Below are 15,181 nucleotides of genomic sequence, written 5' to 3' on the forward strand. Positions count from 1 at the left end.
AAATGGACTGGAGGTGCGGCGCAGCGGTAGAGCGCCTGCTTTGAACTCCAGTCCTACTCGCTCCCAGCCCTCAAAAAAATCTTTCCACAAAGTGACTTAGCTCCGATGCGAACGCCAGAGCCACATAAAAACGTGACTTAATTGAAACTTCTAATGGAAAAAGACTTAAATGTTTTCTAAATGAATGATTGCAAGAATAACCAAAGAAACCTCCGGGTTTTCAGATACCTTTATTAAAGCTCTTCCGGGTGGCGAGGATAGTAAGTGAAAACTTGTTGAGTAAATCTGAGGAATTAGTACTAGGATTTCAAGTATTCTAACTCAATGCAACCACTCCATTCATCAAACCACAGGATTCGGACTGGCAGGATCCAAGAGCCGGCTCTGTATGTGTTCCTCATTCGGGCAAGATTTTGACTCCTTCTCTTCTCCCTTACCCGCTTCCTTTAATAGAGGCTGTGAGTTTTCCTCGACCCCCACCAGCATTTAAAGGGAAGTGCGCTTAGAAGAAGCCGAAGTAGGGAAGACTTTGCGGCTGTCTTTCTCAAACCCGAAAAGGAGAGCGATAATGGATAAGGGGCGTGTAGACTAACCCCTTCCTTGCCCAATCAGGTGCACAGGAAGATGTCCTTTCACCAATGAAAATAAAGTTCGCTTTCCGGAGGCGGGAGGGTGAGCCTTGACTGCCAGTTCTCCAAAGCAACGTTAGAGGAGAGGACAGAGAGTGATTAGCGGTAGGGCCAACCGGGAGAAGGGGGCGGGGTGAAGGCGGGGCTAACTCTGAGTGGCGGCCGGATTGGCCAGTGGAGGGCGAGGGCTGCTGTTCCTGTTGTAGTGTTGCTCGCCAATTAGGAAGGCGAGGGGGTAGGCGGGGCAGGAAAGGGGTGGGAAGAGCTCGCAGCACCGCCGGGCGCCCGTCGGGCTCTGGGAGAGAGAGAAATCCGGTTAAAATCCGAGTCGGAGGGAGGTTTAACCACAGATCGGTTCCGATCGGATTAGTCTTCAAAGGGGACGCGCCATTGTCAAGAGAACGGAACCTGGGGCCGAGGGCGGGGACCCGCGGCGCTTCAGAAGCGAGGCAGCAGCACTTGGACTGGGGACGGGTAGGTGTTGCCTAGGGAAAGGCGCTTCATTTTACTTTCTCTTCCAGCCCAGATGCAGGCGCCGGGATGCCCGCGACTGGCGGCCCCAGCGCGGCGGGAGACCTGGTCGCCGGCCCTCGCCCGGCTGCCCTTCCTGGTGGGAGCTGAGGGAGAGGCGGGCCAGGATGGCTGGCAAGCTGCGCCTCCCGGGCGGAGACTCCTAACGGACACTAAGCCACGGCGCAGTCCCCAATCAACCGCTAACCCGTCGGATTTACCGCGGGTCTTTGAGGAGCGCCGCGCGCCTGTCTCTCCTGCGCACCTTCTTCTCCTCCGGTGTCCAGAGCTCCCCGCGCTCCCGGCTCCACTCAGTGCGCGCTGCCGCCTCCGCGCGCCCCCTTCCCCTCGCGCGCCCGGCTCCCCCGCGCGCCCCCTTCTCGCGCGCCCAGCTCCCCTTCGCGCGCGGCGCGCCCCTGGCGCGCCCGCTTCCCTTGCGCACCGCGCGCGCGGGGCTCTGCTCGCACGCCGCCTCCTCGCGGACTCGCGGGAACCGCCCCGCTGGGAGGCGGAGGTGTCGGGAGGTCGGTGGCCACAGCCTGCCCGGCCCGGCTGGAAAGGGAGCGCTTGGGAACAAACTTAGCGCGGCGGCCCCGGGAGGGAACGGGCGGCGGGGACCCGCGGAGCGCGCCGAGGTTACCAGCCCGGCCCGGCATTGTCCGCCTTTTCCTTTGCTCTCGTCTCTCCGCCCACTGCCTGAGGTGGTAGGGAGGGGTGCGGACGCGGGCGCTGTGCCCGCGCCGCCCGAGGCCGGCGTTGCACCCCCGGACCCAGAGCCTTCCGGAGCCGTGGTTGGCCCCATCGACGCCGCCGGAGCCACCGCCCGCCGGCTGGCCCGGCTTGCAGAGCAGAGCGCCTAGCTGCTCTCAGTTCCAGCATCAGCCCAGGCTGCCTGGGAGGCTGAGCTCTGCTTTGCAACTTTTCTTTGCCATTTGATGGAAGTTGTTGCTTCCGGGCGGCAGGTTCTTTGGGCAAAACCTCATTTCCTGCGTTCTGGAGAGGCTGGTTTCTAGGGCGAAATGGTGCTGGATTGCCGTCGGTTTTCCCTGCCATCCCAGTTTCTTTTCTCGACACCTAAAATGCATTTCTTGGGGGATTTGCAGTTATACGTGAGCAGTAACCTTCCCCACGTCACGATTTGAAAAGAAAAGAAAAAATAAAAGAGGATTGGGGTGTGTGCCATAGAGTTCAATTTGCCTTAACCTTTGAACTGGAAAGTATTACCTGAATTTGATGGCCGAGGCTCTTTTGGAAGGGTAGAGGGGGAAAAACACAACTGAACAGGTTGCCAGAGTCTGTAGGATTGGTAGGGGGGTGGGGTGGGGTGGGGAATGAACTTTTGATGGGAATAAAGTTGGTTTTATAAAAGCTGTTCCGCCTAGTACATATCTTGAGTAAAGTTGATTTCTGCTACTGAACTTGTAGGCATAAAACAGCATATTTTACTATTGGTAAAACAGAAGTCTTTTTATTTTGAGCAGGATCACCGTGCTATACTTGTCAATACTTGCCAAAGAAATCATAGTTAGAAACAGCATATTCCTTGTTAGAGTCCTTGTTTAGCAAAGAATGTTTTCATAAGCATTCATTTTTGACAGTTTCTTCTTGTGCAATGCTTTGTAGAGCCTTGCATGTGAAAGTTACAACCGTAGAAACAAAGTAGCATTGGTTGTCTGTTTTTGGCTACTTATTATCAAAAATAGCATTCCATCCTGTCTTCCACTCGGAGTTACAGTGCTTTGTAAAATCACATTAGAAAAATGAGTTTTGTGGAGACACCTGGCCCATTTTTTTTTTCCTTTTAGCAATACTAACTTTTTAAAGTGTGTTTATTAACTCACAGTCTTGAACTTGTAAATAGTGTGGAGTATTGAAAGTTCCCAGGCTCAGCGGTAACAACAAAGACACTGGAAACGGCCATTTTCAGATAATAATGTTGGAGAGATAATTCAATTCTTTCTCCAGAAGTTAGGAAGTGCAGACACAAAAATCTTTTATAGTGATCTTAATGATAATCTGGTATTGTTACACCTTATGTTCCTCTCTTTTTTTTTTGATCCTTTTGTGCCAAGGACATCAGGGTGAGCATCTAGGCATAATCTTCCTATCCATCTCATTACAGAAAGTAGAGGGTTAAAACAAGTTTCAAAATTTCCATCTTTATTTACTTATCAGCTTATATAAACAATGGAGAGAATTTCTGAGCTTTTGAAAGATCACATGAAAAGAAAACGTTCAGAAACAATTGTCTTTGAAATGCCTAGGCTGTATTTCCTAGACAAGTATTTTTTCTGGTGTGTTTTTCATATTGTTTTAAACACACTTTTATGTGTACATACTGCCAAGATATTTTTCGGGTTATGCCTTGAGATACAAGGGACCTTGTTTTGTACCTTTCTAGTGCCCAATAAATGTGTCGTCTTTGGACTTTGTGACAGAAAAACATAATGTTCTATACAGGCTGTTGAGATACTTAATTTTTTTTTCTTATAGTGCTGGGGATTGAACCCAGGGCCTCACAAATGCTAGGCAAATACTTCGCCGAGCAATACTCCTAGCTATCCTTAATTTTTTTTAATAAACAAAAATTTGTTTCTGAACACATTACATTGTTGTAGGGTAAAGGTATGTTAATTTTGATGCATGTATAAAATTTACATTTTATAAAATTGTTGATGTATAAAATTAAATTTTTTTTTAGCACTGGGTTTTGAACTCTGGGCCTATAGCTTGCTTGAGCTACACCCCCAGCCCTTTTTTTGTCTCCCCTAGCCACCCATAGAGTCTCAAGAACTATTTGCCTGGGCTGGCTTCCCACCGTGATCATCCTGATCTCTGCCTCCTGAGTAGGAGTGAGCACGGCTGTCTTGGGATGGTGAACATTTATTATCACTATTGTTAGAACTGGACTGAATCTTTCAACAACATCAGTTAGGTATCATTTATTTAAGGAATGTTATGGGGAGATAAAGTAGAAATGGATGACAGTCTTGGTCTCAGACATATACAGTTCAATAGAAACAACCAAAATTCCCACCCTTAGGAAAAAGACAGTGGGTGTCTCAGAGCGGTGGCAAGTACAGAATAACAGTGACATGGGATTCATGCATGACCAAATGGTGAAGGAACAGTGGAATGAGAGAAGAAACCCGGGTGAGATGGGAAAGTTTTGAAGTGTACTTATAAAGGATTTTTAGGATAGAATGGATATCTCTACTTGAACTATTTTTACCCATAAAATTTTTGGAGGTGGGGTGGGAGAGGACCGAACATGTGCTCGTCCATCCCTGGCCCAGCACAGTGTCACCTTGCCTGCAAGTTCTTCCTGTGTCTCACTAATCTTTGCTTTGCTTCTATAAAATTCTCTTACAACGCATGCCATGGCCTGTCTTGATATAGTATGGTTATCTGTATATTTCCTTCATTAGATTGTGGAGTTTAATAAAAAGCAGTAATAGGAGTTGGACTTCTGTCATTTTTACAGTTGCTCAAAGTACTTGACCAATTTTATCAGTCCACCACTACTCTACAAACCCTGAGCTGTAAAGAAGATGAAATATTTAGTTTCATTTGGAGAAAAGTATGCATGAGTGTTTAAAGGACACATTTTTATTTTACACTGAAGTTTCACATGCTTATTATAAAATATTGATAAGAAAGAAACTATAATTTAGAATTTAAGAGTGACCCTTAACACCGCTTATTAGATTGTGACTATTGTTGTTTACTTATATTCTTCCAGTTTTTGCCTTTCTCTTTTTACTCCTAATTAGGACAGTCTTCTTTTTCCTTAGCAAACATTAGCAATACAAGGAAGGTTCATTGTGATAATTACATAGACAGGCACAGTGTACTTTTACAAGTTCACCCCGCTTTTATTCCCTTAACCACTCCCCCTTTCCAAACAGTGTTTGGTGGGTTTCATTATGCTGTTTTCAAGAACTGTCTTAAACTGTCCTACTTGAAAATTTAAATTAGTAGGTGTGTTTATAGGGAATGGAGAAAAGTAATCATTTTTGCATTTATTATTAATTTCTCTAGGTTCTACAATTCTGGTTTCTTTTACCTTTTGTTGGGATATAGAACTGTCACTAGTGTGTGTTCAAAATGTAGACTTCACAATGTTTAAAAAAACTGATCAAAACCATTGTGCAGAAACATTTTACCTACCTTTACCCTAAAATATTTTTGGAGTCATGCTAAGTATAATTTTTTTTCTTATTTTTTGATGCTTCTCCTCTCTAGGGAGAATGAAAATTGCTTTGAGACTGTCAGCACACTCCTCACTGTATCCCAAGGAAAAACGTAGATCTCTTCATGACCAAATCACTGGAGGAGGCTTCACTCTTTAACTATGGGTTGCTCATTATAATACTGATGAAGTTGGTGAGGAGTCTATTGTTCTAGGTGCTTCTTTAAGCTGGTCCAGAGAAGAAAAAGATTTTCCAAAGATTCCTAAGAAGAATGCCAGCTGCAGGGTGCCAGGTGGCCTAATCAGCTGAAGACTCTCCATTCATGAGCAAATTTGGAGATATTGTGCTTATTGAAGATAAGATTAAGTCTATTCACCTGCTTGTTTACTGTTTAGAATAACCACCTCTAGGTAATCCTAGCAAACCCACCTGGCCTGCCACAGGTGGTGGGTTAAGGTGCATGCAACTTGTTGAATTAAACCCATAAGCCTGAATTTTTTTTTTTTAAATGATTGCAAACACTGTTATACCTATGGATCAGAATATTCCTGAAATCTGCAGACATAGATGTGATTTTTCTTATACTTCACACGATTCATACATTTCAAAGAACACTATTGTGAATCTACAATGATATCCAAGCAAATATTTCATATTTTGCTGATAGGATAGTAATACATTCTTTTAAGCTCAAATACTAAAATAGATACATTTACAAGAATTTGTGGGTTTTTTTTTTTAGTTATGAAAATAAAGAGCTATTTTTGAAAAAAAAACACTTGTATTAGAATTCAGTGTACAGTGTGTTTATGACATTTACTTTTTTTTCCTTTTTTCTTTTTTGGTAGTTCTTGGGTTTGAATTTAGGGCCTTGAGCTTGCTAGGCAGACACTCTACCACTTGAGGCATTCCTCTAGCCCAAGTATTTTTAACATTTACAAAATGGACCCCTTCATTTCTATCTCTCCCCCACACTTGGTCTTTGTATTTGTAGGGGAAAGAATTGAATTGTTAAGAAAGGGACCATGAGGACTATCAGTTATGGGGCCAACCAGACCAGGGCAAATAATTCGACAAAGGGTAGGTCCCATGGGCTTTGACCGTAATGCAACGATTTTCATTAGTCAAGTTTTGTGAAGGTTAAAAAACGTTAAATAGCAGCTTTGTCAAAATAGAATTCACATACTACACAATTTACCATTTAAAATGTGTAATTCAGTGGTTATTAGTACATTCCAAAGTTGTGCACCATTGTCACAATTTGAGAACTTCATAATCCCATCTGTACTCTCAGCCATAAAACCACTGATCTACATTCTGTTTGTATACACATGGCTAATCTGAACATTTCCTGTCTATGAAAAATAGCATTCTAATGTAATTTAGTCCTACTCAATATGTATAGATCCTAGGAGTAGATCCAGTGGGTACTTTCATGATGTTGTGTAGCTCCAAGTTTAGAAAGTTTTTTTGCTTTGTTTTATTTTTGTTTTGACGGTACTGGGGTTTGAACTCGGCCTTGTGCTTGCTAGGTAGGTGCTGTACCAGTTGAGCCACTCCACCAGCCCTTTTTGCTTTGTTTATTTTGGATATAGAGTCTTGCTTTTTGCCCAGGCCATCCTAGACTACAATCCTATTTTAGGCTTCCCTTCATTGCTGGAATGACAGGTGTGTGCCACCACACCCAGTTGTTTTTTCATTGAGATGGGCATCTCATGAGCTTTTTGTCTTGGCTGCCTAGAACTGGGATCCTTCTGATCTCAGCTTCCTTAGAAGGTGTGAGCTACCGGTGCCTGGCTTAGAAAGATTCACTTTAAAAGGAAATTTATCTAAATCCTATTCCACCTTAGCCTAGAGGATAATGGGAAAAGAGATGTTTTATCTTGGGAAAATCATTATTTAATCATTTGATAACAAAGTAAACAATTTATGCTTCATATTCTACACACTGCACATAAATGAAAGGCAGTACTTTAAAAGAAATTAAAAGTACTTAGTAAGTTCTAATCATTGCTGCAGGTAATGATAAGACCCTTAATGAGTCAAAGCATTGTTGAATTAGATCAATAATCAGGCTTCATAGGTTGATCATGAGGTCTTTGACTTGCTCATACCCATTGCACATGACCTGAGAGTAAAAGTGCTTATTGATCACCTGAAGACTGTGATCACAGGAGATATTTTCATCAGTTCTTTTGGTCCTTTTTTTCCATCTTATAATAATAATGGCTAAATTATTATATGTGCTATCTTTTAAGGTAGAATGCAGTGTAACTCTTCTGTAATTCTCTCCACTGATTATTGTTTTACAGCTTTCTGGTCATATCTTTGTATTTTTAAGGTTGTTTTGAAAGACTGTTTTTGATCAAATATGACACTCTGATTGTTGCTGGTGCTTCCTTGATCTTTCCAGGAGGTGTCAACGAAGGTTTTCACCAAGTGCATCCTGTTGTTGGATGACAGCACTTACAAGATTTGTGTCTATTTCACAACATCTGTACTTCAGAGAGGTTAAAGTGGTTCCCCCCCTCCCAGGGTATCTGAAAGTTGATGAAAAAGGAACATTAGTTTGTTCATTTATTGTAATACAGACTCATTTTTAATTCACATGTACTCTTTGTTGCCTGAATGGATTTCAGTGTACCATTTCACTTCTCAAGATTCCTTGTTTTGTTCTGTTTTGGTTTTTGGTATTTCTCCTTATTTCATAGTATCCTTCATATGTTAATTAGTTTACTTCAGTAAAAAGAATGCTGAAAAGTTAACTTACATATACTTCATAGTTTTCCATTTTAAAACTTAAGATGGGGTTATACTATTTGTAATACTGGTAAAAAGTATCAGTGTTTCCACTTTTATATCTAGGATGTTAATGAACTCAGTAATAGTTTACTTGTAGGAGAAATTTCAGCCATTAGTGTCCTTAGCCAGCAGTGTACAGATAAGCATATTTTGTTGGTCTGGGAAACCATTCCTTTCTAAATCATGTCTGGTTTGGGTGGTTGATTTGCTTGTTACTTTGCTGCTAGCTGTTGTAGCTTTCTTTGTCTTCATTTACACCGGCCTGTGGTAGTCTCTTTCTCATATGATACTGTCAGTGTGCTACAAGAACACAACATGTAAGCTCACTTATTGAATGGTGGGTGAAAATGACAGCTCATCCTGGGTGAGGAAGCAGAAAACTTGCTTGCTGTATATGGAGCTATCGTGCCAGATCTTGTGCTGCAGCTTCTCACTGCTCTGAGGACTTGCTTCTTTTCCTGGTTCTGGGTTGTTATAGGTGGTGGTGTTTCTGCTAGTAGGGTTGATGGTATATCTTGGGGATGTTTAACTTTCCTTGAATTTTCAACCTCTTGACATTTTGTATTCTGTCCTGTTAATTCTAACTTAAGTGCACAGAGAATAACTGCTTTTCTTTTTTCCTTCCTTTTTTTTTTTTTGATGCTAGAATTGAACCCAGACCTCATGAGTGCTAAGCATATGCTCTGCCACAAAGCTACACCCCCAATCCATATTCTTTTTGAATGACTTGATATTCCACTTCTTGCAAGAATCATCAGAAATCCCATGCATGTACACCAGGATACTAGTATGCATTAGTATATTGTTTGTGAAATTCTAGAACCTAATGTAATTCAATGAGCAGAAATGAGAGGCCTTAAAGAGCTATGAGTTTGCATGTAAAATAGCCACATGTGCCTGTTATTTAAATATTTATGTTTACACTGTGTGTATGGCAGTGTTTTATTTGAGGTAAAATTATCTTTGTACTAAATGCTTATTTCTGTTCGTATTGATGCAACTTAGACTGTTTTGTTTCTTGGGTTTTGTATTCCTGGCAATACTGAGCTCTTAGTATACTTTCAGTAAATATTAGCTAGAGTTGTAATCCATACATTTTTTTTTTACTGTTGTTTTTACTTTTCCTGTTGAACAAATTATAGGATCTTTATATTTTTTGTGAATAGACTATTTACTTAAAGTAAATTTTATTGTGTATATTTTATTGAGCAAATATTGTTATGTATATAACATGGTATTGTAAGGTATATTCTGAATACATAGTAAAATATTTGCTATAGCAGAACAAGTTGATATATCCATTATTTCACTACCTGTATTTCCCTCAGTGACAAGAACAGCTATAATTTACTTAACAGAAATATGAGTTCAATTCACTGTTAAGTGTAATTATCATGTTGTACATTGCATGTTTTGACTTGTTCATTCTACATATTTGCTACTTTATATCCTTTAACCTACCTCTCTACATCTGTCCCACCTATTTATTCTCTGTATTCATCCCTATATCTGTGACTGTTTTTTTAAAGAGTCCCCATATTAAAAATAATTAAATAAATAAATAAACAAATATTTCCCATATAGGTGAGAACTTGCAGCATTTTTTTCTGCTGTGTCTGGCATATTTCACTTAGCATAACGTCCTCTGGTCTGTCCACGCTATGGCAATGGGCAGGATTTCCTCCTTTGTAAAGACCAATTAATATTTCACCCACTCCTAGTTTCTTTATACACTTGCCCATTGGTGCACACCTAAATTGTTTTTATGTCTTGGTTATTGGGGATAATGCTGCAATGAATGTGGCAGTGCAGATAGTTTTATAAGGTAGTGAAGATTTCATTTCCTTTGGGTATATGCCAAGAAGAGGGATTTGCTGTTTATGTGCTAGTTCCATTTTTAAGGAACCTCCATAATGTTCTCATTTGTATACATTCCTTTTTCACCAATAGTATACAAGGGTTCTTCACATCACACCCTCACTAACACTTGTCTTTTTTTTTTTTTTTTTTGTGGTATCTGGGTTTGAACTCATGCTTGCTAGGCAGGCGCTGTACCATTTCAACCACTCCTCCAGCCCTTTTTGCTTTACTTTTCAGCAGGCCTGGGGCCTGCTGTATAGCTGCATTACAGGTGTGCACCATGCCCAACCTGCTTGTCAAGATGGGATCGCATTAACTTTTTTGCCTGGGTTGGCCTCAAACTGTGACACTCTCCAATCTACACTTCCTAAGTAGCTGGGATTATGGGTATGAGCCACTGTGCCTGGCCTGTCTTGTCTTTTCCATTATGGTTATCTTAATAGGTGTGAGGTATCTCACAGTGATTTTAGTTTGCAATTCTCTGTTGCTCAGTGATGTCAGGCCCCTCTTTATGTGTTTCTTGGCTATTTTTACATCATCTTTGGAGGAATATCTTTTCAAATCCTGTGCTTGTTTTTAAATTAGGTCAAATGTTCCTCGCTATTGAGTTCTGTGTATATCCTGGATATTAACCCCTGACCTAGTTTGCAAATACTTTTTCCAAATCTGGAAGTTGTCTTTTCAATTTGTGGACCATTTCCTTTGCTGCGCAGGAGGTTTTAGTTTCATGTAGTGTCATTGGTTTATTTTTGCCTTTGTGGTCTGAATTTGTGATGAAATATCCAAGAAACTATTGTTAAGGCCATTGTCAGGGAGCCTCCCACTATGTTTTGTTCTAGGAATTTTACAGCCTAAATTTCAGGTCTTAAGTTTAGGTGTTTTGTCTATTTTAAGTTGTTTTTTTGTGTATAGTGTAAGGTAAGGGTCCAGTTTCATTATTTTACATAGGAAATCCAGTTTCCTCAGCACCATTTATTGAAGGGCTGTCCTCTCCTTGTGCCATTTTGGCATCCTTCTCAAAAATTAGTTGATTGTACATGCTTGTGTTTATTTCTGTCTCCATTTTTGACCACTGTTCAGTGTGTTCTTATAACAGTACCAAACTATTTTGATAATGATAGGTTTGTAATATAATTTAAATCAAGAATGTGATGCTTCCAACTTTATATTTTTTTCCTCAGAAATTTCTTTGACTATTTGGTTCTTTTGTGGTTCCATGTGAATATCAGAGTTTTTTTTTTTCTATGTCCATGAAGAACGTCACTGGAATTTTGATAGTAATTGCATTTAATCTGCATATTGCTTAGGTATTATGGCCATTTTTAACAATACTAATTCTTCCAATCCATGATCATAGAATATCATTCCATTTATTTGTGTCATCTTAAATTTCTTTCATCAGCATTTTATAGTTTTTAGATTACAGGTCTTTCACCTCTTTGGTTAAATTTGTTCCTAAGTATTTTATTTATTATATTTAATTAATTTTTTGATGGTACTGGGATTTGAACTCAGGGCCTCATGCTTGCTAGTAAGGCACTCTGCCACTTGAGCCTTTCCACCAGCCCTTTTTTGTATTGGGTACTTTTGAGACAGTCTTGCAAACTATTTGCCTGGGCTGGCTTCAAAACCTTAGTCCTCCTGATCTCTGCCTCCTGAATAGCTAAGATTATAGGCAAGAGCCACTGGGTACCTGCTATGTATATATATATATATATATATATATATATATATATATATATATATGCCTTCCCCTTTGGTTAAAGTCTCTACAAGTGCTGTGGGTAGCTTCAGATTTCTCATGTAAAAAATAAAAGACAGTTTCCTCAGAGCCTCGGTGTGGATTGAATAAAATGTACTAAGTGAAGTAACAGTGCTCATAGTAGTCAGAATAATAGCCCCCAAAGATGTCCGTATCCTAATCCCTTGGGCCTGTGAATGTGCTCTTAGCTGACAAAAGGGACAGAGGGTATCAGCTGAGATTATAGTTCCTTATCAGCTGACTTTACAATGGGGAGGTCATCCTGTATTGTCAGGTAGGTCTGATGGAGCCTGAGAGCTCTTAAAAGTGGAAGTAGGAGGTAGAAGAGTCATAGCTGGCAAGAAAGCCTCATGAGGAGGCCTAAAGACATAGGCCATGGCCTCCTCTAGAAGCTGGCAGAGACAGGAAAATGAACTCAGTGCCTTCACATAGGAACATGGCTCTGTTACACCTTGATTTTTAGCTCAGTGACATGCATTTTGGACTTGACCTCCAGAGCTATAAGATAAATTTATATTGTTTTTCAGCTGCTAAGTTTGTGGTGATTTGTTACAGCAGCCATAGGAAACTGATATAGTGCTTAATTCATTTGTGTTTGGAGCTAAGTAAGCATTTTCTTCCTCTCTCTCTCTCTCTTTCTCTCTTTTTGTGATACTAGGGTTTGAACTCAAAGCCTATACCTTGAGCCATGTCATCAGCCCTTTTATGTTATGGGTTTTTTTCTAGATAGGGTGGCTTCCAGTTGTGATCCTCTTGATCTGCCTCCTGAGTAGCTAGGATTACAGGTGTGAGCACCTCGAGCAGCCTGCTGGCATAACCCTGTTTACCTCAACACACCTGGCTTTTCCTCTCCAGAGAAAACCATGCCTTTCCTCTTTTGTTCACTTGAGCCCCAGAACCCCATTCCTCCTACCTTTTCCTTCCCCTCTGTGTCCTCGTTTCTTTCTGTCTTTCCTGCTGTGCTGGAGTCTGCACAGAGCAGTCTTGTTGGGGGACTCCACCCCTGGGTCTGGCTTTCCTTTCAGTCATCACACCTCAGTAACCCTGCTGAACCAATCTTACACATCTGCAAAAGATGTCACATAATTGTCACCTAACTCCATTTCCTCAGGTTTATTATGTTGTATGAATTACTGAAAGTATTTGAGTGCAGTACCCTCTTATAAGCATCATTAGTTTTGATTAAAAGGGAAAAGAATGGGGAGACCTATCCCACAAGCACCTTGGTGTAGACAGTTAGATCTGGCTGTTATCCCAAAGAATAGGAAGTGCCAGCGGCCCGGGTGTTAGAGTGAGCATAAGAGAGATGTAGTAGGTTTCATGGCAGAGCAGACTAAAGAGGTCATCTCAGATTAGAACAGTCTCTGAAGGTGGTACTGGAATTTGAACTCAGGGCCTCAAGCTTGCTGGACAGGCACTCTACCACTTGAGCCACTCAGCCAGCTCTCTGAAGGCTTGTTTTAAAAGGGATGTAGTAGCCAGGCACTGGTGGCTCACACCTGTAATCCTGGCTACTCAGGAGACAGAGATCAGGAGGACCATGGTTTGAAGCCAGCCAGGGCAAATAGTTCGCAAGACTCTATCTCGAAAATACCCATTAGAAGGAAAGGGCTGGTGATGAGGCTTAAGGTGTAGGCCCTGAGTTCAAACCCTAGTACTGCCAAAAAAAAAAAAAACAACAAAAAAAAGGGATGTTTGAGCTAGGAATATGTTGTTAAAAAATTGGGGAAGTGCTTCAGGAAAATAATGCCCACTGTGAGAAACACAGAAGTTTGCCAGTTACATTGTGTCTTTGTAAACATGGGGGAAGCATTTTTTTTCCTCTTGAACTTTTTCTGGTTGAAGAAAGACTTGTAGAATTAAAGAAAACTCTAAAATTACAATAAAGACATTATCTTGATCTCAAATAGGACTCATGAAATATTTTGACTCCTTAGTTTGCCTTGAGTGATATATGTTGCTTTCTTATTGCTACATTTCAGTCATATTATAAAACCTCAGTGTATGTTGAAACCATAATCTGAGTCGTTGTGTGATGAAAACATTCACTCTAATTACTCCGGGTCTCTTGAGCCATGCCCCCAGCCCTTTTGCTTTAGTTCATTTTTCTTTTCCTTGGCAGTTCTGGGGTTTGAACTCAAGGCCTCATGCTTACTAGGCAGGTATTCTACCACTTGAGCCACTCCATCAACATGCTTTTGTCCATTTTGATAGGATTTTGCACATATGTCCTGGCTGGCTTCTGATCATTGTCCTCGTTCATCTGCCTCCTGGGTAGCTGAGATTACAGGCATGCACCACTATATCTTGGTCTGTTGTTGAGAAAGGGTCTTACTATTTTCCAGGGCTGGGTTTAAACCATGATTCCCCATCTCGAACTCTGGGATTAGAAGTGTGAACCACCATGAACAGCCCTGACTCTGATACATTTTATTATGAGAGTATTACCTGGGCTGAGTAAAGATAATTGTGTTAGACTAACCTTGCTTCTTTTTAGAGAAGGTTATTAGACTGTGGGTCAGGAAAATATAAAAGATTTAGTCTATCTGGATTTCAGCCATAAATTTTACAACATTTCTCTGTTGATAGCAGGGATAGTGTTGTTTGGATGACCGACCATACAATTATGTGGAAATGTGATTAGTTGAGTAATACCTCTAAAAGTTAATGAATAAAGAATTGCTGACAACTGGAGAGAAATATCCGGTGGCATGCTGAAATTCATTATGCATTTCTTTGTGATGGTGTCAGTGAACATCAAAGCATCACAGAAAATGGCCTTGCTATTTGTTATCAGACTTTTGGATGAAATGAATTTTTTAGGGTTAACTCATTGAAAATAATGGTTCTGACTAAAATGGGGACCACAGCTAGCATATTTCAGTGGAACTTGATGTGAAGTTCTGTACCTGGGTTCAGAAACCAGCTGTATAGTTATGGGGCAAGGGAGATGTGGTTGAATGAAGACAACTTTTGTATTTTAATTACTCTAATAAACTCAGTCTGTACATAGAATGTCATGTGACTACCAGAAGGTTCACAAAATCATAGTCTGGACTACTAGGAGGGACAAGGCTAGTGTTACATTATTCTGTATTGTGCACAATACTATGTATGATTGAGTACATTGTAACTGTTCTGGAGGTAACACTTCAAAATGAGTCAGAAAACAGAAAATAATGGGTCAGTGATGGTATGGAGAAATTGCTTATGGAAATATAGAGTGATGCAGCTGTGGTGGAAAATGGTTTGATGGTTCCTTAAATCGTCAGACATCGAGCTGTCACGTGTTCCAAATAACTCACTCCCTGCTATGCACTCCAAAGACATGAAAACAGATACTTTAGATACTGGCTACCAAAATACAATTAGAAAGGCTATTTCTCCTTAGAAAAAGACAACAAATAACAAATGCTGGTGAGAGT

The 15,181-nt window shown here is 40.8% G+C and overlaps 1 protein-coding gene across 12 annotated transcripts in view; it reads left to right on the top strand.

Moving 5' to 3' along the window:
- Window positions 1-904: 904 nt before the first annotated feature.
- Fryl (FRY like transcription coactivator) overlaps window positions 905-15,181 on the top strand; it is a 222,240-nt gene continuing 207,963 nt past the window's right edge. For all 12 annotated transcript variants that reach the window (XM_074042290.1, XM_074042288.1, XM_074042296.1 and 9 more), the window contains exon 1: window positions 905-1,103. The gene's annotated coding sequence lies outside the window, so the exon portion shown is untranslated. The remainder of the gene's footprint in view (window positions 1,104-15,181) is intronic.

The sequence above is a fragment of the Castor canadensis genome, chromosome 9, assembly GCF_047511655.1.
Source record: "Castor canadensis chromosome 9, mCasCan1.hap1v2, whole genome shotgun sequence".
In the NCBI taxonomy this organism is placed as follows: Eukaryota; Metazoa; Chordata; class Mammalia; order Rodentia; family Castoridae; genus Castor; species Castor canadensis.